Source organism: Homalodisca vitripennis, chromosome 2 (assembly GCF_021130785.1).
Source record: "Homalodisca vitripennis isolate AUS2020 chromosome 2, UT_GWSS_2.1, whole genome shotgun sequence".
NCBI lineage: Eukaryota > Metazoa > Arthropoda > Insecta > Hemiptera > Cicadellidae > Homalodisca > Homalodisca vitripennis.
This window is the reverse complement of record NC_060208.1, coordinates 198565147-198591778: the sequence shown is the minus strand read 5'-3', so window position 1 is coordinate 198591778 and position 26632 is coordinate 198565147.

Here is a 26632-nt window from a genome sequence, read left to right as displayed (position 1 = left end):
AATTGAATATTCTATATATTTAGAGTGAAATTAATTTTTCTATGTTAAAAAAACTAATATGCTGTCATTATTTATTTAATTACTAAAATTGAAATTGCTGTAAGTATTACAGCTTTCTGAGACTCCAAAGTTTTCCTCATAGTAAGTACCTTTGTTAGGACACGTAAATATCAAGCGATTGTCGCAGAAATGAAAGTAATGCAGCCTACTGTCTACACATGTGACCGTACCCTCCGCTGCCACCACAAGCGGGCTACATTCACATGCAAAATGGCCCATAATCCTCTGAATCTGAGAGGGGTAATAAAGTAGGGAATTCAATTGCCTTTAGAAGAAACACTGTATTTTGAGATTATGAACCTTCTCATTTAAATTAACTTACTTAGGTTTAAAATATTAGTATTTATTATTTACACATGTACAGATGTTACACTTCGACCGATTAGTAAAATCAGTTTTTCATTTTCTGCTTTGTATTCTTGGTTGAAGTGAGTAGGTTTTAATGGAAAAGACATTTTTCATACCTCCACATTACATTTATTTAGATAGCGCTTTTGCCGGTTAAGGCATCATCAGTTTGATATTGTTTACAGAAAAAACATATGTGTAAAATAGACAAAAAAACATATGATAAAATAGAATATAAATTAAAAACTAACTGTAAAGACCAAAAACTAATAAATTATGAAAGAATTATGTCGAAAAATATGGTTTGCAATTTATAATTTTTTAAATGGATTTGTTTTTTTCCCTAATGTATAAAAATATCACTGAAATTTACGGAAGGTTGGGAAATACAATTATCTTTTAAAACTGTCATAACATGCACTTTCAATTTTACTTTTTTTAGTTTAGGAAGTTTCTTTAAACACTACACTAGATGATTCAAAATTTATATGATGATTTTCCTTTACTGCATGTTGAACTAATTTAGATTTTTCAACGTTTCCTTTTTTATAATTATAAATATGTTCTTTTAGCCTAATTTCTACAGGTCTTGATGTTTGGACGATGTACGTCTTGTTGCAACCACAGTGAATTTTATATATAGCATTCTTGGTTTCCTGTTCTTTGTTTTTTCGGTTTTAATTTTGTTAAGTAGCTTCTTATATTATTTTGTGACTTAAAAACAGTGCGGATGTTAAATTTATCGTACCTCTTTATAATAGCTGCAAATCTATTACCCCCTGAACAGCAAGACTATTAACGGGCTTTGGTCCGACAAACACTGGAAAAGTCAAAAAGACCCAAAAGCAACCTTACTTTCACAGAGATTAGTGCTCTTAAATAGCTAAGAAATGATGAATCCATATTAATATTTCCTGTTGATAATGGTAAAGTTACAGTTATCTTGGGCAAAGGAAGAGTATGTCGGTAAAATTAATAAATTAGTTTAACTGTGATGAATATACTTTAAAAATACGGATACTACAGTAAAAATTGAGAAAATTATAAAACAGATACAAACAAACCATGAAAATGAAACTAGGTTAACCTCTTACTGTAAAATTAAGCCCTCGATATTCAAAGCCACCACATTTATATGGACTAAGAAAAATTCGCAAAGATGAAAATTTAATGTTTGAATCGAAAACATCGTATCTAGCGTAGCATTAGATCTATCATAGCTTTTACTACATAAGATGTCATAAGAAGCTAATAATAAAAAAACTACATTTATTGCGTTGATAATCTAGTAGTTCAGTTATTCTGCACTGTACAGTTCTGTGTTTCAATGACAAACAGTGAGCAACAAATATGTGATATATAATTTTTTAATGGATTTGTTTTTTTACTAATGTATAAAAATATCATTAAAATTTACGGAAGGTTGGGAAATACAATTATATTTTAAAACTGTCATACATGCACTTTCAATTTTACTTCTTTTAGTCCAGGAAGATTCTTTAAACACTACACTAGGTAACATCTTTAATAACCCTATTAATGTTCTGGACGCCTATACAATTGTGGAAAAGTACATGAGCAATGATGTTGTGGTTATTAATTTACTCTAATTTAAAATTTACCTATCATTAACGGATAAAGGGAAGTATCTCTGTAACACCAACTTCAAAGAAGGGGAGGGGTTTTTGCAAAATCTTCAAGTAAAATAGAGCAGGAAAATGTTTTAAATTTAAATGGATTAAAGCCCAACCCTTTTTAACAGTCATCACCCGCACTCCAGTTGACCTGTTGATCTGCCCATTTACTCAATTAGGTCGTGTTATTGAATTCCGTTTCTGGAAATACATTGGGTTGCATAAATTTGACACCGAGTAACATTTTACTGATAGCAGGAAGTAAATTCTCTAGTGGTTTTTATAATATTAATTACTCTACAATATTACTAAGAAGCAGACGATTCAGTATCAGAGTAATCGAATAATTGCATATTTTCTTACAACCATATTCTACACATCTTCTTCATCAGAAAGGCAATCTCATTCGCTTCAACATATTTTTAGTCTTAATGTGTAAAATAACGTATATATATATATATATATATATATATATATATATAATTTCAATAAACATTGAATCCCAAAAAAGTACTTGCTCCGCCGGGAGTCGAACCCGGATCTCTCACTTGCCGGTGTGAATGTGCTACCATTACACCACCATATATATATATATAAATCATGGTGGTCAGTAACTATGAAGTCTCTTTACGAGTGAGTAAGGACTACGTCACAGTGAGTTGAAATATTGCAACAGTCAAGTCCCCCATTAAAGTTAGTTTGAATAAATTGTTTACCGGACAAGATCGCGTGAGTAACCGCACTTCTGACATAATCGATACCACAACAAGCAGGAAACCTTGTGACACTTGCAGTCTTGGAGGCGGAAAACATACTCAATTCCTTTTTTTTAAATTTGATTTTCTTGTTACATATCTTATCTCTAGCTGAAAAAATTAAATTTAATAATTATAAATATTGCAGTAAATCAGTATTTCTCAAATATTAACCTAGGTCATTAACTATCTGGTCAGGAAACATGTTGCGAAGCATGTGTCCTCATAACCGTAACATTTTAAATTGACTGGTTTTTTTTGCAAAACAATTGGGTATCACGTGATCAGGTAATAGAGCTCTAATTACGGAGTCAGTTGTAAATATTATCTATTGAAGGACATTATTTACCTTATCATGGTGGATTAATGTAGGTTTGCTCTATAGATGTATAAATTAAACGGAGGGGGAAAAAGTTTATTGTAAAATCTTTCATAGGAATGAAATAATAAAAGTCTATATGTCAAAAATTTGAAAAACATTCTCAAGAAATATTTTGTGCCCGTTTAAACTTTTTAGACTGGGGCTCCAACCCAGGTATTAAAAAATATTTGATTACTGAAATAGTTTTTAAAATTAAAATAAAATGTATATTTATAATAAAACTTTACATCAGCATACGCGTCAGTAGTGGGGTATAAGAACTTTGACATTTATACTCTTATTTTGTATAAAAATATAATTATGGCAGAAGTTTTAATGTTTCGAAATCTTGTTGGATTCCATAGTTGTACTTTATACTCCACATACAAATGAATTACACCCGCTAATGATCATTTTATCTTAGTTTCTAACAAGGCCTTATCTTGTTTGTGCATTACACTCGTTGCCCCTCTTTCTCAATGCACGTTCAATAAAAATTAATTATGTTGACAGCGCATTAAACTCACTTCATTCTTTCTCAATTCATATTCGATACAAGTTTAGTATGTAACCAATGCATTATAATTACCACTCTTTTTTCAATTCATATTCGACTAATAAATACAGATATTCATTACATTTGTATAAATGGCAATAGACATATAATTATAATGTATACACAAACGCACGCGCCCACACACACACACACACACACACACACACACACACACACCACACACACACACACACACACACACACACACACACACACACACACACAGTGTGATAGGACACAAGTTATGGCGCAAGTTATTTTGAAAACAGTTAAGTACTGACAAACGCTTAAGAAATAAAGGAATTTATATCATTATTTATTTATTATAAAAGTATAGATACAATCTATTAAATTGTATATAGATAAAGATGGAGGAATGAAACTCGGGACATCTCCTCGGGCCAGTGTTTCCCGAGCTATATGTGCAAACAAACACATCGTTTGCTCTACTAAAATTAAGATTTGGTAAGTTAATTACGAATAATAAACTGTAGTCCAAGTCTGTTGTGTTTGCATTTGGATCGGTTCAAGCATACATAGCAGTACTTTATCCTTCAAACTCTTAGTAACAGTAGACACGAGGTTTCAAAAATCGAATTAAACTGTTGAAGGCAAGTGGTTGTGTACACTACCACGCCTTGTATAGGCCCTACTGCTTTATATAAACCGATAATATAGTTATGCCACGATAAATATATGGACTGGTTGAACATATGTGATTGGTTGAAGTATGTGGACATTCTACGGTAAAAGTAGGCTTTCAAATAGGAGTATGGGAGTCATTGAGAAAGTGTGGAGTCCCCGGCATACGAATGATGTAGGACAGTAATCGGTGAAAAGGGGGGAATGGGGGTGGGGGGGGGGGGGGGTGGGGGGGGGGGGGGGTGGGGGGGGGGGGGGGTGGGGGGGGGGGGGGGTGGGGGGGGGGGGGGGTGGGGGGGGGGGGGACTCCTTCTTTACGTGCAGCATCTGAAATCTGATGCTGTTACAGACTTGACTCATGAAACCCTGAAGTCATGTTCGTCTGAAGGGATTCACAAATAATTCAAATATTCACAACAGTCGGTGATGAAAATGAAGAAGCTCAAAACGAACACCCCCTCCCGAATTGGTTTCACATCAGAGACACCCAGAATTAAAAAAGATGTCTTTTTATTTTTATTTCTTCCAGAATCCCAGTGACATCTATTAGAACGGAGTATTAATGTAGCCGATAGAATGTAACGAAAATCTTTCTAATAATCCACTAAATCTAATTTTCGAATGTCATATGATATAACTGAATTTTGACTATATACAATTAAGCTTGGTTTCGAGATCTTATGGACAGATAGACAAACAAACAGAAATGATTTTTTCAAAAATTAACGGGCCTCGATAGACTTCACTAACGCACGGCTAATTAACGTTGGTGCTACAGATCCAATATATGAAGTAATATACGTATTAAAACATAAAGGGTGAATAAAAGTCAGATCAACCCCCCCCCGCGCTATTTTGCTCCAAATTTTATATAAGGAGGTAACCTTTATACCACCAAAGAAAGGATGAATGTTTCATATGGTGATTCAGAAAATATATTTTGTGTTCCACCCGGGATCAGCCAGGAAGCAATTCAACTACGCTGAAAGGTAACAACGTAATTGTTGTGATGAATCCTGGCTTACATGTGGTAACTGTCCTGCGAATATTCCATAGCACACATCTCGTGTGGTTGATATTCAAAAATAAACACATTGACGGACTGAAACCTACCAGTGAAAATTTAAATAAAGCCACACTGTGTCGCAGATGATGATCGGCCAGGAAGCAATTAAACTGCGCGGAAAGGTAATAACGTGACTGTTGTGATGAATCCTGGCTTACATGCGGTAACTGTCCTGCAAAATATTCATAGCACGGCTTTCGTGTGGTTGATATTCACAAATATAAACAATGACGGACTGAAACCTATCAGTGAAAATGAAAACAACGCCAACATTGTGTTACAGATGATGGATTGGCCAGGAAGCAATGAAATACTGGTAAATTAATATATAAATTTTAGTAAAATGCAGTTCAATACTATTTCATTTATTTGGAATTAAACTTTACTTACCAATGTAACGAAATATAGGTAGCAAAAGTGTCCTACATATAAAATAGTAGCAAATTTACAGTTAAAAACAAGAATAACAAAAACAATTTTTTATTCAAAAGCTAAAATTGAATATTTATAATCCGCAAAAGTGAATAAAAAAGTAGCTTTGTCAGAAAACTTCATTGTCCCAGATTTCCCATTATTATTTCTCTCTCCACCCCCGCCCCACACTAAGTACCGAGATTTTAGTTATCTCGTCCCACCTGCCTCAGAACACTCTCGGAGCTCCCGAGCCCTAGATCTGGCAGTTTCTAAAGTAGTAGGGAACTACTTCTTGTGATGCGTGCATTATTTTAGAAATTCATAACAAATATGTTTATACTTAATACATCAAGTCATTGGTATTGCTGTCTTCGTACAATTTTGAAGTTGATTTATGTACCAATAATTATACACAAATTCGAAGAATTGTGGTGTTTTTTTTTTAAGAATCAACACATATTCCAAATGAATAAGTTTTTAGAATTTAAAACTCCGAATTTTATATATCATTCCTCCCAGAGGAAGTCATATTTATTCCAAAGTATAAAAAGTTCATATATTTTCCGTAACATTTTTGAAGAAGAGGATAAATTAAATTATATTTTTTTTTTTAATAAAAAACATGTCAATCCCTCATATCATATTACTCCTGGCATGGGAGTGTTTTTTGCATATTTGTAAAAACATCATTTTAAATTTTCAACAAATGTAATTTACATTCCTGACAACGTTTAAGATTCATTACAGTGCATTAATTAATTAATTCTCCATAAACACATTTAGTTTGGACTTTGATTGATTTTTTAATTACTTAACACAGATGTTTTGTTGCTTAACCCGATAGTTATAATAGTAGTGTATAAACAATAATAAATGAAGAGAACCCGTCAGAAATATATTTAATGTCAAGTACAATATAAGAAATAAAAGACGAGATGTATAGATAGATACAATGTTACAGACATTTAATAAGAATAAGGTTCAAACAACCTAATGTGAATAAGATTGAAAATAGAAATCTTTATCTTAATAAAACTGGATATGGCTCACCACTACGATACCTGAGGAAAATTGACTTTAATAATTAATTATAATTCCCCGCGGTAAGTATATGTTTCAGTGTGCTTGTTTTTATGTACTGTTTAATTTTTGTTATTTCAAATTTTATTATTGTTAAATACGAATTTTAAGTTATTTATCCATGTCTCTTTTAATTTGGATCCCCTATGACACAGCATTCCAAGTGTGTCTTAGCAACCAAGTTCTAAATTATGGCAGTTAAGCTAGTTCTTAAGCTAATTATGATGTGTCGGCCAACCATCTTGTTATAAACCAGTGCACTAAAGAGGAGATTTGTTCTTATCTGAGATAGCAGTGTTATTTATTAAAACAAATATTTAAATCTTACTAAAATCGTTGTTGATTACTGTTGAGGTTTAATTCATTTTCTTAAAAACGTTATATATTTAACAAATGGTTTGTGTTCACTATATCCACGTTTTTTTTTAACTTTCCTTATTCGGTAGTAGTCAGCCTACACTGAAGTTATACAAACACATAAAATACCGACCATAGATTCCAAGCTTCCACTGGATGTAAACGTGTTCACACAAACTGTCACTGTTTACGCGATGTGATGTCACAGATACAAATACTGTCACACGTTTGCAAAACATTGAACCGTTAACATTTTCTGTACGACAATGGGTTTTATGTTATGGATTTTAATCAAATACGAAAATCACATGTACGTATTTGTCATACAAAATAGCAATTTTTGTGTGTTTAGGAGTGATTTTATTATATTACTAATCTTTCTTTGCCTTTAATAATGTATTTTAAATATTGCATACAATATAAGCTTTGATGTGAAAAATTCCACTTCCTCAAATTTCCCACTGTAATTTTTTTACTAATTTTGTCAAATTAGCATTAAAAAAAAAAACACATAAATCGCACTTCTTACTTCAACAACTAAACAGACCGAATTTTTAACTGACTCACCTATTCCTTATTATGAATATGGAAAAAGGTCCTTTGGAGCCATTTACTGCTTTACTACCGGTGCTCATAATTCTTAAAAATGTCTTAAAATCTTTTCAAAATAATTCTGAAAACCGAATTCTTCAGAATTAACATTCTCTAACCTGAGTATCGCGCTAAGCAGCAGTGCTGCAAATTAAGCAAAAAAGGACCAAGAACATCTGACGTCGCACAAACCCGTTGCTTGTGAGGTGACCCTACCTCAGATCCATGAGGTCGGATTTGTCATCGTTTGCCAAGCTTGCCAAGGGGAGTCATCCACAACTAGAGCTTCCAACAGCCCCTGTCTACCCAACACTAAAAGAGAAAAAGACAACTGGAGAATTTCAGAGTCGGAAGAATATTACGGTTGCCCAGGTTCGAATGGAATCTCATTATGGAAAGGGGGTACAATGAAAACCCAATGAGAATTTTACAAGTAAGTAGAAGTAACTGAGTGAAATACACAATCAAGTCGGGTAACTTTGTGTTCGCTGTACGTGTCCTCATAAAGATTATAAGCCCCGGGGAAAGGCCTGTGACCCAGGAGGCTGACACAATTTCTTGTATGTCTTGTATGTTCTGTAAGTAACTGAGTGAAGTACATAATCAAGTCGGATACCTTGTGTTCGCTGTACGTGTCCTCATAAAGATTATGAGCCCCCGGCGAAAGGCCTGTGACCCAGGAGGCTGACACAATTTCTTGTATGTCTGCTAGAGGGATGTGAGAATGTTACAAGTAAGTAGAAGTAAACTGAGTGAAGTACATAATCAAGTCGGATAACCTTGTGTTCGCTGTACGTGTCCTCATAAAGATTATGAGCCCCGGGGAAAGGCCTGTGACCCAGGAGGCTGACACAATTTCTTGTATGTCTGCTAGAGGGATGTGAGAATGTTACAAGTAAGTAGAAGTAACTGAGTGAAGTACATAATCAAGTCGGATAACCTTGTGTTTCGCTGTACGTGTCCTGATAAAGATTATGAGCCCCGCGAAAGGCCTTTTGACCCAGGAGGCTGACACAATTTCTTGTATGTCTGCTAGAGGGATGTGAGAATGTTACAAGTAAGTAGATGTAACTGAGTGAAGTACACAATCAAGTCGGGTAACCTTTGTGTTCGCTGTAAGGTGTCCTTATAAAGATTATGACCCCCTGGGAGAGACCTGTGACCCAGGAGGCTGACACAATTTCTTGTATGTCTGCTAGAGGGATGTGAGAATGTTACAAGTAAGTAAGAAGTAACTGAGTAGAAGTATCAAGTAGGATAACCTTGTGTTCGCTGTGCGTGTCCTCATAAAAGATTATGAGCCCCGGGGAAAGGGCCTGTGACCTAGGAGGCTGACACAGTTTCTTGTATGTCTGCTAGAGGGATGTGAGAATGTTACAAGTAAGTAGAAGTAACTGAGTGAATTACATAGTCAAGTCGGGTAACCTTGTGTTTCGCTGTACGTGTCCTCATAAAAGATTATGAAGCCCCCGGGGAAAGGCCTGTGACCTAGGAGGCTGACACAGTTTCTTGTATGTCTGCTAGAGGGATGTGAGTAGTGTTACAAATAAGGCAGAAATAACTGAGTGAAGATACATAATCAAGTCGGGTAACTTTGTGTTCGCTGTACGTGTCCACATAAAGATTATGAGCCCCGGGGAAAGGCCTGTGACCTAGGAGGCTGACACAATTTTCTTGTATGTCTGCTAGAGGGATGTGAGAGTGTTACAAGTAAGCAGAAATAACTGAGTGAAGTACATAATCAAGTCGGGTAACCTTTGTGTTCGCTGCACGTGTCCTCATAAAGATTATGAGCCCCCGGCGAAGGCCTGTGACCCAGGAGGCTGACATAATTTCTTGTATGTCTGCTAGAGGGAATGTGAGATTTAGGTTTCTCTACGATAAAGCGATCGCGACCTAAATGAAGCTTGTTACGTGGTGTTAGGTATTTGCACCATATAACTGCAGTACATCTTTTGACAAATATATTAATTCTCCTTTGCTTAGCCTTAAGTTTCTGGGCATCTGAAGAAGAGGATGGATTCCAATAAACGAAAAAGTAGTCTTTTTTAAAAACGTATACGTATGCTGTATAATTAAAAGTCTTATTTCATCTTATTTATCTTATCTTATTTTAGGCATTACACGTATATTTTTTAAAAATAATCTTGAATAATGGTCTTCTTTTTTCATATATAAGTGAGTTGGGTGATAGTATAACATGAAGTAGACAAAACACTGTTTAAGCTAATATCTTACTCTGGCATGGGAGTGTTTTTGAATATTTGTAAAAACATCATTTAAATTTCAACGAATGTAATTTCCATTCCTGACAACGTTTACATTCGTAAAGATATTTACATTTCTAACTATATTTACACTTTTATTATTACTTACGGTGAGTTTTGTAGAATGTTTTAAGCAAGATGTAAGTTCAAATATACAGTTCTAAGTTACTCAATTAAGTTTCATTACAGTGCATTAATTAATTAATTCTCCATAAACACATTTAGTTGGACTTTGATTGATTTTTAAATTACTTAACACAGATGTTTGTTGCTATCAGATAGTTATAATATTAGTGTATAAACAATATATATATGAAGAGAACCAGTCAGACATATATTTCAATGTCAAGTACAATATAAGAAATAGAATACGAGATGTAATAGAGAGATACAATGTTACAGACATTAATACGAATAAGGTTTTAAACCCCCTAATGTGGATGAGTTTGAAAATAGAAATAAAAATGTTACCTTAATAAAACTTTATTTCCATTCCAGACTTTTTTTCAGACTAAATAACAAAATTTTCTGTAGCTTAGTATAAGAGTTCTTTAAATATTTAAACACATTGTAATATTAGAATTCTGATGGCTTTCTTTTGTGTTCTAAATACTCTTTCGAATTTGTATTTAGAACAACTTCCCCACAGCCTAAGGCCGTAAGATAAATGTGGATGTATGAGACCAAAATAAGCCGTTTTCAATACATCCGTGGAACAAAATTTTGAAAGGTTGCGTAAAACATAAATGCCTGAAGCAACCTTTGAGCAGACTCTATCAATGTGATCATCCCATGTCAGTCCTCGATCAAGATACATTCCAAGGAATTTTGATGGATTCTGCTTCTTCCAAGAGTACGTCATCCACCATCACTGCTGGTCGTTGCCAATGCTCTTGTTGCCGAAGGCAAAAATTCATCACATTTGATTTCGAACTGTTTGTTTTCAAATTGAGTTTTGAGAAATGTTTAATGCATGAATTCACCTCAATGAATGATTTCACCTCGAGATCTTGTTTTGATTTTGATCTGATGGAGAGAGTCATCTGATGGAGAGAGTCAATACAATATATATATGAAGAGAACCAGTCAGACATATATTTCAATGTCAAGTACAATATAAGAAATAGAAGACGAGATGTATAGAGAGATACAATGTTACAGGCATTAATACGAATAAGGTTCAAACCCCCTAATGTGGATGAGTTTGAAAATAGAAATAAAAATGTTACCTTAATAAAACTTTAATTTCCATTCCAGACTTTTTTCAGACTAAATAACCAAATTTTCTGTAGCTTAGTATAAAAGTTCTTCAAATATTTAAACACATTGTAATATTTGATCGCTCTCTAGAACAATTTCAGTTCCGTGATAAGGACTATCATTCTCTAGAGACGCTATCAGTGCGGGGTAGGTGCATTACACAGTGATGGCCAGAGGCATTATTAGATAAGATAGGAACATTACTCCGCATCCAGTCTTGTAACTGAAGGTAAATTAATATTTTTACAGAATATAAATTCTCATTAAAACTAATACAGTGAGATATTTTGTATAAGAATGCGCTAACAAAATAGACCCCATTGTCTCTAAGTTAAAATGTAATAATTGGATAATATTTACAATTGTTTAAATATATGTTCGAAAACTCTATTTAGATAAAATTATTGTAGGGAATGTGGAATTTAGACAGAATTTGTTTCCAAAAAGGATGATTATCTTAAATATTTTAACAAAATTTGAAGAAGTTTAGTAAGTTAGCGAGTAACGGTAACAAAAGACTGTACGGATTACACTATCCCCTTTATAACTCTTATTTAAATATAACTTACAATGTGTAAATCCATGTCACAAACGAAATGTCAAAGGTTAAATTTTTTGCAGCTGTGACATTATTTGTGTCTGTGACGTCATATTGTGTAAACGGTGACGGTTTGTGTGACACGTTTTTTTACATCCAGTGAAAGCTTTACATGGATTGTGTTTGATGTTTTTTACCGCTGTCCCGTAATTTTCAGAAACGAAAAAACAATATAAAGCACTTGTGAATGTTGAATTTAGTTCTAGTTCTCCTTCTTCTTGCGTGAAGCATCTAAAATGCGAATGCTGTTACAGACTTGACTCCTGAAACCTGAAGTCATGTTCGTCTGAAGGGATCCAAAAATATCCGGTGACGATGAACAAAGACGCTCAAAACGAACCCCCCGCTTCGTTCGACATCAGAGACCCAGACTAAAAAAGTAGTGCAATCAAGGTGAAGGGGTATTCTCATTGTCTCATCAGGTGGATAAATCAGCGCACTACAATATTGACTGACACGATCCCAAAGCACGGTGGAGCAACAAACAAACAGAAATAAATGTTTCCAAATTTTTCCGGGCCTCTATTAATAGGCTTCACTAACGCACGGCTACTTAACGTTGTGCTACAGATCCAGTATATGGAGTAATATATATATATATATATAACAATAAATGGTGAATAAAAAGTCAGGGCTCCCCCCCCCCGCTATTTCGTAAGTTTATATAAAAAGGTAACTTTTATACCACCAAAGAAAGGATGTTTCATATGGTGAATCAGAAAATGTTCCACCCTGGATCGGCCAGGAAGCAATGAAACTACGCGGAAAGATATCAACGTGACTGTTGTGACGAATCCTGGCTTACTGGCTTACATGTGGTTACTGTCCTGCAAATATTCATAGCGCGGTTCTCGTGTGGTTGATATTCACAAATACACACGTTGAAGGACTGAAACCGATCAGTGAAAATGTCAATAAAGCCAACACTGTGTCGCGGATGATGGATCGGCCAGGAAGCAATTAAACTGCGCGGAAAGTTAATAACGTGACTGTTGTGTTGAATCCTGGCTTACATGTGGTTACTGTCCTACAAATATTCATAGCGCGGTTCTCGTGTGGTTGATATTCACAAATACACACGTTGACGGAACTGAAACCGATCAGTGAAAAATTAAATAAAGCCAACATTGTGTCGCGGATGATGGATCGGCGAGGAAGCAATTAAATTGCGCGGAAAGGTAATAACGTGACTGTTGTGATGAATCCTGGCTTACATGTGGTAACTGTCCTGCAAATATTAATAGCACGACTCTCGTGTGGTTGATATTCACAAATACACACGTTGACAGACTAAAAGCGATCAGTGAAAATTTAAATAAAGCCAACACTGTGTCGCGGATGATGATCGGCCACGAAGCAATTAAATTGCGCGGAAAGGTAATAACGTGGACTGTTGTGACGTATCACGGCTTACATGTGGTAACTGTCATGCGAAAATTCATAGCACGGCTCTCTTGTGGTTGATATTCACAAATACACACGTTGAAGGACTGAAACCGATCAGTGAAAATGTCAATAAAGCCAATACTGCATCGCATATGATGGATCGGCCAGGAAGAAATTCAACCGGAAAGGTAATAACGTGACTGTTGTGATGAATCCTGGCTTGCATGTGGTAACTGTCCTGCAAATACTCATAGCACGGCTCTCGTGTGGTTGATATTCACAAATATACACAATGACGGACTGAAACCTATCATTGAAATGGAAAACAAACGCCAACATTGCGTTACAGATGATGGATTGGCCAGGAAGCATTTAAACTACGCTGAAAGGTAAATATCGTGGCTGTTGTGTGTCGACCCCCAGCACATCGTTGTAACTTTAGACAGCAACATCTTGCACGCTCTCATTAATACAATTTAAATATTAAATTAGCAATTAAATATATTATATAATCCACGAGGAGAGGATATTTAATTTATTATAACGTATACATTGTAAGTCCAGATCTGTCACCAGCAAGTCTAGAAACTGTCCACCCGTACAGCAGTTGCGCAGGTAAGTTGCAGTAAACACGCAGACAGGTGCTGATTCTGCTGACACAGCGGCTGTCACGCCACTGCGGGTGGATCTGTTGTTCTCAGATCAGTCGCGCCGGGGTTCTAACGGGTCGAGTTCGCGTGATATCGCTCTCTCTCCCGTTATAAATTTATAACTTTTAAATTTGGACTGAATTATAAAGTAAATTTCAAATTGCTCATGAAAATAAAGTATATTGGTTTATTCTGTCAACCAAGGGAGATTATTTATATATTATAAATACCTAAATTACCTGGACTGGGGTCCATCATCGCGTCTGACGAACGAACTCGAGAACATTCTAAATAAATTAAGTGTGTTTAAGGGCACACACATTTGTTGTCGGTGCGCGGTTTAATAAATTAGTGGTCTTTGTTCATGTATACATTTATTCTTCCAACGTAATTACACTAGTAGTACAATTAAATAAGTTTTAAAAAAGCATTAACGAATTTAGTCATATCATTTACTTATATAATTAAATAACCGACAGTGTTATTGATAAATAATTACAAAACTAAAAATGAGTAAGAAATATAAGTTTAGTTTTTAACAATAATCAGCAAAATAGTAAAAAAGACATAGGCAAAGACAATAACAGGCAATTAAATATCAAAACTACCAACATTCAATAATTTTTGATGTGTTATAAGAAAAAAATAACAATAAAGTGATAAAAAATTACAAATAAACAGTGTTTCTTTGTTTCGTTGCTTGAAATTCGAAAACTAACCTGGTGCAAGAAGCCGAGTTAAAGATAATGGGTGAGTGATTTTTATTCTGCCAGTAGAATATAATGCTAGCCTAGCATTTGCGTAACAAAACGTATTATTTATATTTCGGAAATAACGAGCTGTTTAAGAGAAAGATAATTTAACGTTTAAAATTGACAACTAATTGAGAATTCTTTTGATTAATTTTTATATTTTTCATTGAATTTCAAAGTAATGTTTCTAATAAAGACGCTACATTGGCTGAAGTTGTTATTCACACAATAGCCACTAGTTAGCCCGACATACGTGTTTGTAATGAAGACGCTACACTGGCTGAAGTTCTTTATTCAAACATAGCCACTAGTTAGTCCGACATACGTGTTTTTGTAATGAAGACGCTACATTGGCTGAAGTTCTTATTCAAACATAGCCACTAGTTAGTCCGACATACGTGTTTGTAATAAAGACGCTACATTGGCTGAAGTTCTTATTCAAAAATAGCCACTAGTTAGTCCGACATACGTGTTTGTAATAAAGACGCTACATTGGCTGAAGTTCTTATTCAAACAATAGCCACTAGTTAGTCCGACATACTTGTTTGTAAGCTTCCACAATTCCATTAGTAAATTATTGAAAACTAGTTATATTTTTTGTTAGGCAATCGATCATCGACTACTTGATGTCTCGATAATCTGCATTTTGGTAATTGGTGAATAATTGAGCAGTTATCCGGTAGTTCTTTGTTTTGATTGGTCTATTCCCTTAGTAATTTAATTGTTATTGGTGATAGTGATGAAATAGAGTGTACATTTTAATGTGTTGTATTCATTTGTAATTAAAACCGATTAACCTAAATTATTTGCTTCTAAAAGTAACCTTAATAATAAAAATTGGACCTAAACTTTCTGAATTGGTTAGGTTAACTAAGGTACCAAGTCCATTGATTAATTAGTTGATTGTTGATCGATAAATTAAAATTATTTATTGTTTTAATTCTTTTATTAATGGGAGAGAGCACAATACCATTTAATTTTAAAAATTCAATTAAGAAAATCATTTAAGAACATTCTTTATGGAAAACCAAGTTAGAACTTTTTGGAAGTACACTTTAATTAATTAACAATGGCTGGTCGCGTTAGTAAGAGATTGACCTCCAGGAAGTCATAGACGCGATGATTGATCGATTGGTGACTCTTGGTCACGCTAGGCTGGATCGCAATGTGCACATGTTCGAAGAAGCTTTGAGAGGTCATACAGAACGACCTACTTTCGACATGGTAGGCTCGATCACTTCCTTTGACGCCATACTCCACTTCTTTGAGTCTATCGACAATTTCGTTAAAATGAGTCATTGGAGAAACGGTGAAAAATTTAGGGTTGCCAAGTCGAGATTAGCTGGAACCGCCTTGTGTTTTATACGATCTGAGTTAGGATCAGGGCCGGTTAAATACATATCCGGAATTAAAAGAAGTTTTGACGTAATGGTTCAGTAACAAAGCTCCAAAAGACTGTTACTTTCAGCAGTCGTCTGTAATACAGCGATGGATGAGTGAAACGATTGAACCTTTTGCCGATCGAGTGCGGGCGTTGAATGAACCAACAGTGCGAGTCTGATAGTAAACGCTGCACTAAGGAAGAAGCCGATCGTAGAGCTGTTGATGCTTTTACCTGTAATCAGACGAGACTAACATTCCCTAGTGACATCCGAGAAGCCGTTACCACAGCGGTAGTGATCGAACACATGCATGAACAAATGGTTACATTTTTACATGAGAAATTGCTCCTCATTATCAATTCACTCTGTTTCAACATTTGAGGTTGAGTTCTAACAGTAAGTAGTGCAAGACGAAATATAACTCAATTTCATCGAGCAATTGAGAGCTTAGCAGCTGTAAACGTTAACAGTAACTTGCTATCACCTCATGAGTATCTAAGTAATAAGATGTTCTAATCGTCTGCTACTATTACATATCCGGTGTGTGATGCCTCTCTCAAATTATGGCCTCAGTGAGAAGTTGATACAAACAATTACTGATCAGTAAGGATCGGTTAATGTACTCGATGTACAATGAATTGGAGTACGACCGTTAGAGCCGAGGGGAACAACTAGTTATTTGCCCATTATCAAATGTTAATCGTACTAAGCGGCCAAATTGTGCGTTGAGATGTTCTATTATGAGCAAGTGCGACTCTATGGATCCCCGGTACTTGTCAAAACTCCGAACCGATAGATATACAGTGCCTCTGAGGTGCAAAGATTGACTTTAAACTGTCAACTAGTGGCGGGACCCTGAATATAACTTTCGCGCTAGTGAAGGGGGTTGGTGAATTTAAAGAAATATATATGTATAATATTGCCTCTGAAGAATTCAAGGTACCTGCCCGTATTCATGGCAGCTCTGTGTTCTCAGAACATCTAAGTGAAATTGTGTTTCCAGATGTGAAAGGAATTTGCACAAGCGAGGAGAAATTAACAAGCAATTTGTATTAATCACTTAAAATAGCAAACAAATACTGATCAATTGTAAAACTACTACCTCCAATTCTGCCTGATCGTAACACAATACCAGTTACAACTTTCCTTTCCCCAAAAACTTACAATTTAACAAACTAAAACATTACATCTCAAAACCAAACTGGTAGTTATAAATCTAACATATCCAGTATTTCTCAACACATCTTTCCAGTTTCCCTTTGTCAATTGTTCCCTATCTCTTTAACAAGTGGCCTGTGTGCAAACATCTCTCGAACTGAATTTGACCATCGACAATTCTATTATTTTTAAACAAGTGCTTTGAAAGGGTACTTTGTCGCAGGATTATCACGAATGTCTGGAGCAATCGGCATAAAGTTTGACAAGCAAAACTTGTCCCATTATACCACAGTGAGATGACAAAATCACAATAATTCAGGCGTATCGTAAATCACAGTTTTCACAGTAACAAAGCTTGTATCACGTCCCGCAGTCCCTCGATATTAACAACCTCGAGAGCCCCAACGTTCGGTTCGAGGGTGTCTGTCTCTCCAGAGTGTCTAATGACGTCAGGCCTCTCAGTCTTTGGGAAGACCTCGACCGCCACGCCATCACAGACATAACAAATCTGTAATACATATGCGCAAGCACCAGTGTTCACCCCGCCTTAATCTCCTTCAGAAGTATCTAGTGACGTCAGGCCTCTCAGTCTTTGGGAAGACCTCGACCGCCACGCCATCGCATATTTTAACTTCGTGAGGCCTGTTGGGTAGGGTCCTAGCCGAGCCTGAGCGAAATTAACAAATCGCAGAAAAACTAGACCTATAATATGGACATTTATGTATTTTACATATCACCTGCATAATTATTAATAAAATTAACAAGTAAAATATTTTACTCAATATCTGGTTACCAAAGAATATGAAATTATTCTTAGCCTACGGTTAAGCTAAACAAACAGTGTAGATGAGATCAAAATTATAATACTACTACTGACCAGTGGCAAGAAACACTAGCACAGCCAGATAAGATCCACCATTTATAATTGCATGAAAATATGCTTTTTTGTGATTCACTAAAGGATTAAAATAAACAGCTCCATTGAGTGACAATATCAATTAATATTGAATCTATTTGTGTAGAGACACGTTATTTTGATTTTACAAACCCCATTGATCATTACGGTAATACAATATTACCTAGTAAAACAGACACAAACGTGAAATATTCTTCATATTTTAACTCAGATAAGAAAGTTTAACATTTGACTAATTATAATTTCTAGATATACAGGTAAACACACGAAACAATGTAGACCGGTGGCCACCAGCTGAAACAAAAATTTGACAAACATAAACCATACACATTGTACAGAAAAAATTGTAACAAATTAAATTGTAGGGGAGCAAGTTGTCCCATGACATGGAATCTCCATACATGTGGGTGAAGTCCCCACTAATTTGCAAAATAACTGTTTTGAACAACACAAAGTTGTTACTGCAAAAGTATCTGAGTTCGGCAATGTTAGCTGTAATAAGTATGACTTATCGGGTACGACAGTTGCGACACGGTATTGTGGTAGTGCGTGACGCCAGTTGCGACACGGTATTGTGGTAGTGCGTGACGTACGTCAGTTGCGACACGGTATTGTGGTAGTGCGTGACGTCAGTTGCGACACGGTATTGTGGTAGTGCGTGACGTCAGTTGCGACACGGTATTGTGGTAGTGCGTGACGTCAGTTGCGACACGGTATTGTGGTAGTGCGTGACGTCAGTTGCGACACGGTATTGTGATAGTGCGTGACGTCAGTTTCGACACGGTATTGTGGTAGTGCGTGACGCCAGTTGCGACACGGTATTGTGGTAGTGTGTGACGTCAGTTGCGACACGGTATTGTGTTAGTGCGTGACGTCAGTTGCGACACGGTATTGTGGTAGTGCGTGACGTCAGTTGCGACACGGTATTGTGGTAGTGCGTGACGTCAGTTGCGACACGGTATTGTGGTAGTGTGTGACGTCAGTTGCGACACGGTATTGTGGTAGTGTGTGACTTACGTCAGTTGCGACACGGTATTGTGGTAGTGCGTGACGTCAGTTGCGACACGGTATTGTGGTAGTGTGTGACGTCAGTTGCGACACGTTATTGTGGTAGTGTGCGTGACGTCAGTTGCGACACCGTTATTGTGGTAGTGCGTGACGCCAATTGCGACACGGTATTGTGGTAGTGCGTGACGTCAGTTGCGACACGGTATTGTGGTAGTGTGTGACGTCAGTTGCGACACGTTATTGTGATAGTGCGTGACGTCAGTTGCGACACGGTATTGTGGTAGTGCGTGACGTCAGTTGCGACACGGTATTGTGGTAGTGCGTGATGCCAATTGCGACACGGTATTGCGTTAGTGCGTGACGTCAGTTGCGACACGGTATTGTAGTAGTGCGTGACGTCAGTTGCGACACGGTATTGTGGTAGTGCGTGACGTCAGTTGCGACACGGTATTTTGATAGTGCGTGACGTCAGTTTCGACACGGTATTGTGGTAGTGCGTGTCGCCAGTTGCGACACGGTATTGTGGTAGTGTGTGACGTCAGTTGCGACACGGTATTGTGGTAGTGTGTAACGTACGTCAGTTGCGACACGGTATTGTGGTAGTGCGTGACGTCAGTTGCGACACGGTATTGAGGTAAATAAGTAAATAAATAAATAAGGTCTTTATTTAGCAAGCGTCCATCAGTACAAAAACTGTTTTTTCATGAAAACTCTTGTCAGACATATAGAATACATGGAGAACAATAACGTAAACCATAAAATAAACGTAAACCACTAAACTATAAAAACTAAACTAACCTGAATGCATATGCATGGGTCAGGCAAACACCACCTTCACACTCCCCTTAAGTTTCTTACAGCTATAACTTTTTAAAGTGGGTGGCAAAGCATTGTTTTTTTTTTGGTCCAAAGTAACCTAAAACCCTTTTTCCCCGTTTCCAGCTTTGTCTTTGGTAGGTGCAATAGGCTGTCCTGACGGGTACTACGCACATTAATTTCTTGCCTGAATACTAGCTTATTCCTGAGGTATTCAGGTTTTCCCGTCTGAAGAATTTTGTGGACCAGGATTGACGGTTTGCAAGTCGGAGACATCCATGATAGACAACACCTTAGCATTTAATCTGTACTCACTGATGTGGTCGAATTTTTTCAGATTGTAAACGAATCTCAGTGCTCTGTTCTGCAGACGAGTAAGTATCATCAAATTTTCCTGAGTCAGACAACAAGCAAAAGCTGGAAGAGCATAATGTATAGCAGGAAATATTGTTGACCGAACAATTTCCAGCTTGGAAGATTCTGGCAAAATTGTGCTTAATCTGTAAAGGGCGTTTAATCTCATTGTCACTGTTTTTACATATAGCTTTGACATGATTGGAAAAATCGAGTTGGGGGTCAATAGTAACACCAAGAATCTTAGACTATTACTTGCCATCAAAAGCTTACCGTCCACAAATATACACCGTTCAGGCGCAGCTATTCACAGACTGACTACTCGAAGATAACCGGTCTACAAGCATCACAGAACATTTATTAGAATTCAATAGCAAAACCATGATCGTCTGACCATTTCTTTACACTCACTAAATCAGTATTGACATGACGGACAGCCTCAGCCGTTTCAGAGGGTTTTAAAAGAAATCAATAGCTGTGAATCATCCGCGTAGGAATGCAAAGAACAGTGACTTAAGTGATCTTTCAAATCTGCTGTGTATATAAGAAAGAGAATCGGTCCTAAACAACTGCCTTGAGGAACACCGACGAACCTAGGAAGTGCTGTCGATAACTTCCCGTTTACCTTTGTACGTTGCATACGCCCAGACAAATAAGATGAAAACCATCTAAACTGAGATATCATCAAACTGGTAAAATCTTAGCTTTGCTAGCAACAAATCAAAATTCCACCGAGTCAAAGGCTTGGGAGAAGTCAAGGGAAGTAATCACACTCTCTAGGCCCTTATCTTTAGCTGAAATAATTTCATCAATGACATTGAGAAGTGCTGAGCAAGTGCTAAAAACCCTGCCTAAATCCTGACTGTGTTTCAGGAAGTAATCCTTCAGATTCTAAATATAAGACTAGTTGTTTCTGCCACAACTTTTTTCCAGTATTTTGGAGATGGCAGGAAGGATTTGAGATAGGGCGAAAGTCTGAAACTAAGGTAGGATTGAGATTCTTTGGCAGAGGAACCACCACGCTCTGCTTCCAACTAGAAGGGAAGTTGCCAGTTTTCAATGATACATTGACCAGGTGAGAAACTGCTCTAATGCAAAAGGGACTCAGGCCTCTAACCATTTTTATGGATATTCCATCCACACCAAATGCAGTACTTGTGATACTGTTCATCAACTCCTTTACCTTACTTTCGGATACAGGAGAAAAAGTGAAAGTAGAATCTATCCCTGCACATGTGTTACTGTTAAAGAATTTTCAGTTTTTCTGTGCTCACTGTCCCGTTACAACCCATAGTTGAGAAGTAATGATTTAAATCTTCTAGTTCAACAGAATGGTCCTTTTCTTCAACTGACCTCATCAAACTCACCATCTCTTAAAGTAGCCCAGAAAGTTTTTAGAGTTTTTTGTATTCAAAGTAACAGTAAAATACTTCCTTTTCGCTGATCGTATGGCCGCATTGAGTGCGTTCCGAGCCCTGCAGTATGCATTCCTAGAAACCTGTGTTTTCAGAGACAAATAAGTATGTTTACAATTATTATTCTTTTTTGTAAGGTATGCTATGTTTGAATCTCTCCAAGGAGCTTTCTTTCTTGTTATTCTTTTTCTCACCAAGGGTGCACATTCATCAAACACTTGGACTATTTTTGTTGTTAACACATTAGCGATATCATCCACGTTTCGATGAATCATTATGTTATCCCAGTGTATATTGGAAGCAACATCAATAAACGTATTACCGTCAAAATTGGTCAAATTGGTAGTGTGTGAGTTGCCAGCTGCTGCTAGACTCCGCGAGCTCTGACGTTACTCGAGCGACGGGCGAGACTGCACCAACAATCTGCAAGCTGTCAACAAGAAAATATATCCCAGAGAACTGAAGTTATTTTTGCTGCAGCTAACTAATCAAAACGTGGCATTTTCCGCAAGAGCATTTCTTCAGACCAGAACGCAAAAATTGTAACTACAATGGCAGCATCAGTGACAATCATTCTGGTAATTCTTCAATTACAAAGCCAATCCAAGGATGGTTCTTAAATTTAATTGACAATTTTAACTTTGCAAATGTCTCAAATAATAATTTAAAGTAACAGCAATTTGTTATTTAATCAAGGCTTTCAGCGTCCAGCCTGAAAAATAAACATTTGGCAAATTACAGATGTAAATTTCAAGCAAAATACAGTTAATACTCTATGTAATACGTATAGTTAATACTAATACATATAAATTAAACAAACAGTACAATACTTGCATCAAAATTTTATAGAAGTTTTCATATGGCTGTTTGTCATCAAGCTAGTTAGTTTTATAATAATTATATAATATAATATTTTCTTATAAACTCATTTACGGTCCCACATTTATAATAGTAAACACTTTCTTTTGAAATTTTATACTCTAGCTCTACTTGTATTAGTCACACAATAGATAACTCATCCAATGCTAAAGCTTGAGGCAAGGAGAAGTGAGCGCTCAGACTGCTCTCTGTGGAGAGAAAGGCTCAGTTAGGTAGTAAATATAATAACGATAACCTTAAAGGTAAAGTTAAGTGGCGCAAACCTTAGTTTCGGACCTTAGATCTAACTATAATAATCCCTTAGATTCGGCACATCTCGTCGGTATGAATAATTTATCTCCTGTGCAAATAATATGATAAAACTCCAGATATAGTGACGTAAAACTAAATTCTATAAAGTAAGCTAAACAGATAGGTATGACAATAAACACTGCGCTGACAAAACTACACAATTTGAACAAAGGATTAGGTTATTTCGTAATAGTTCCATGCCCGATATACAGTATGTATCTCTAGAAATACCTTATTAGGACTTTGAACATCGTGCTCTGCATATTACACAGTGAGTTAAGCTAACAACTGTAATACTGTACTCCTTGGTATAAATTGAGTTGGTATTGTATTATCACTAGTTATAGAGTGAGTATGTCGCATATACCTATATATTTATAAAAGTCAGATTACTGATAGATCCCTACTCCAACGGACTTCACATTTTTTCCACTCTCATTTAAGTTTTATGGTATTTTTATTGTGTGTTTATGTATTAGAGTAAACGTTCATTTTTTTATTATTGGCTGTTTTATATCAAGAGACCTTTTTGTTGTTGTTATTGCGTTAAAGTCTTATGCTTGTGTGATCCTATTATAGTAAATTCAAAATTGTGTGAAGAATCATGTTTGGATGTTTGCATATTTTTATATGTGGATTTTTTTGTATATTTGCTACTCAATTACACAATATCTTCGAAATATATGAGATGTGTCATGTGTACTGCTTAAATAGAAGAATGATATATAGACATATCTTTATTCTAAACTAGCTGTTACCCGCGGCTTTGTACGCATTTTAAAAACTATATCATACTATTAAATTTAGTAATAGCACTTATGATGTAATATGATTGAGTCATATGAAGTTTTGCAAACTGAAGTAGGCATACATCAAGTACATATTATTGCTGGCTCTGGTTGGAATTAAAATTATACTTCCGACGCCACAGCTAAGTTTGCATTGTTGGCTCGATCAAGAAAACACACATATCTCTCACATACCTATTGTGGCCAAAGAGCCTTCACTTCCAGCCCTTATCGTATACGGAAGGTTTAAAATATTACCGACGGAATAGTTGAGTTTGTCTTGTATTCCCGACGAAGAAAATATATATTCATACGTTTGACTCAGAAGTTCGGTCAAACGATCCCTATTTCTGGTCATTTAAATGTTCTATTTAAGTAAGAGGAAAAACATAATAGTGTAATCTGTACAATCTTTTTTTAATGTTCCTCAGTAACAAACTAACCTTCCTCAATTTGTTAAAATAGCTAAGTAAATCAACCTTTTGTCATATAATTTGGTGTAAATTTCATATTCCCTTCAATATTTTTATCGATATACAATTTTAAAATATATATCAAACAATCGTAAATATTATCTGATTATTTCATTGTAGCTTAGAGACAATGAGATCGGGTCTATTTCGTCAGCGCAAACTACGTTCTTACACAACACTATCTCACTGTATTTGTTTTAATGAGAGTTTTTATTGTTTAAAAATATAGTTTGCCTTATTTTACAAGACTAGATATCGAGTAATGTTCCTGTATTATCTACTAATGCCGCTGGCCAACACTTTGCAATGCGACTGCGCTGTACTTGGCTACTAATAATATATTTGAAGGACTTGTATACAAAGGCACAAAAAGTTTTAGTTATTTGGTTTGGCTAAAAACCTCGGGAATTCAAAGGAAAATAGAGTTTTATTAGGAAAATATATTTTTTATATCCCACCCAAGTTATGGGTTTTGAACCTTATTCGTATAAACTAATTTCTATAACTACGAGTACATATCTATGTATACATCCCGTCTTGTATCTATCTCATATACTGCACTTAACATTTAAATATATACCTGACTTGCTCAGGTCTAAATCATTTAAATCTTCGGATGTTATTGTTTATAACCTAATATTATAATTATCTGGTGGCAACAGCCGTTTGCATTAAGTAATTTTAAAACAAATTCCAAGTCTAAGTAAACATGTTTATATAGAATTAGTTGATTTATGTAATGTGATGAAACTTATTGAGTATCTTAGAACTGTATATTTGAACTTGCATCTTGCTTGAAACATTCTACAAAACTCACCGTAAGTAATAATACAAGTGTAAATATAGTTAGAAATGCAAATGTCTTTACGAATGTAAACATTGTCAGGAATGTAAATTACAGTCGTTGAAATGTAAATGTTGTTTTTACAAATATGCAAAAACACTCCCATGCCAGAGTAAGATATTAAACAGTGTTTTTGTCTACTTTATGTTCGGTTAGTATTATACTATCACATTACTCATTATGCCTAGAAAAAAATTACTCAAGATAACATTTTAAAATGCGTTCGTGTGATGGCTAAAATAAGGTTTAACAATTTGTTATTTACACAGAAATAATATATATTTTGCATGCAAGTCGATATCTCAGTGCATACTCGAAATGTCATATGGAAAGATGGCAATCGTACAAAACAATTTTATACACACATGACACATCATATAAGTCATTCTTGTAGAAATTTAGTTACACGCAATATCCACATATAAGGTCTTTCTCGACATATCTTGCCAAATTACATATTTAGAATTTGTTCCTCATTAAATTGTGCTTCAATATAAGTGTTTAAATAATGTTAAATAATAAAAGCCTACACAGCAATTTTATATAAAATGATGCTCTATGCGCTGGAATAGTTACACTAAATGTGACAATATGGTACGTTATGAGCACATTGAGTTTCTTTAAAAATTAGTTTATCCTGCTACTTACTCGTTGTCATCATGGTTACCAATGAGACCAATCTAAGAATATTCCATATCGCTCAGCCACATGCAGTGGAGTGACATGCACTGACATAAACTCAGTGCGTATCACAGAGAGATGGTTCTTCATGCACAATTTCAACTCTATATGTTAGTTCCTTTACAATATATCTTGTAGAGGGACGTGAAATTTTTCCAGCCCAAAAAGTGCAACTTCAGCGAAGACTATTACGAGACGTAGTGAGGTGTACGTCTACCTTGTCTATGTAGAAATGAAGTTTAATGTAACATTTAAAGTCTGCATATGGTCTTTGACGAAATACCTTGACACACGAAACATTAGTGTATTTGTTCAATGAGTTAGGTTTCATAACAGTGTTTAAATAATAAAGTTCCTGGAGAAGGTACTACAACGCAGGAATGCGCTAAAACTAACAATCAACGTTGTCTTTTCACTCTATTATTTTGTTTCTTTTTACTGTATCAATAAGGTACATGTGTTAATATATCACATGACTGAACTCATTTTCACTGAATATAAACTGACAACTTTGAATCACTTGCTTTGGAATTAAATATTCAAATTTATAAACTCTAAACAAAGACGTCTCCTCAGATGTTCTACGTAATATTTTGTTCTAATATTATTGTATTTGGCGATTTTTAAACAGTTAGACCATGTGGAATGTCCATAATGCTATATCTAAGCTAAAAAAAAGCTTTATAAAGCTATATAACTGGGGCTATCCATATGTTATCAAGCTGCTTGAAAACATGTAAGTACTGTAAATAAGTAGTCTTGTACCTAATAGTTTTAAAATAAATAACAATTAATCCTGAATATGCTTTAATTGACTTATATTTGTATTCGAAATAAATGTCTCCGGTTA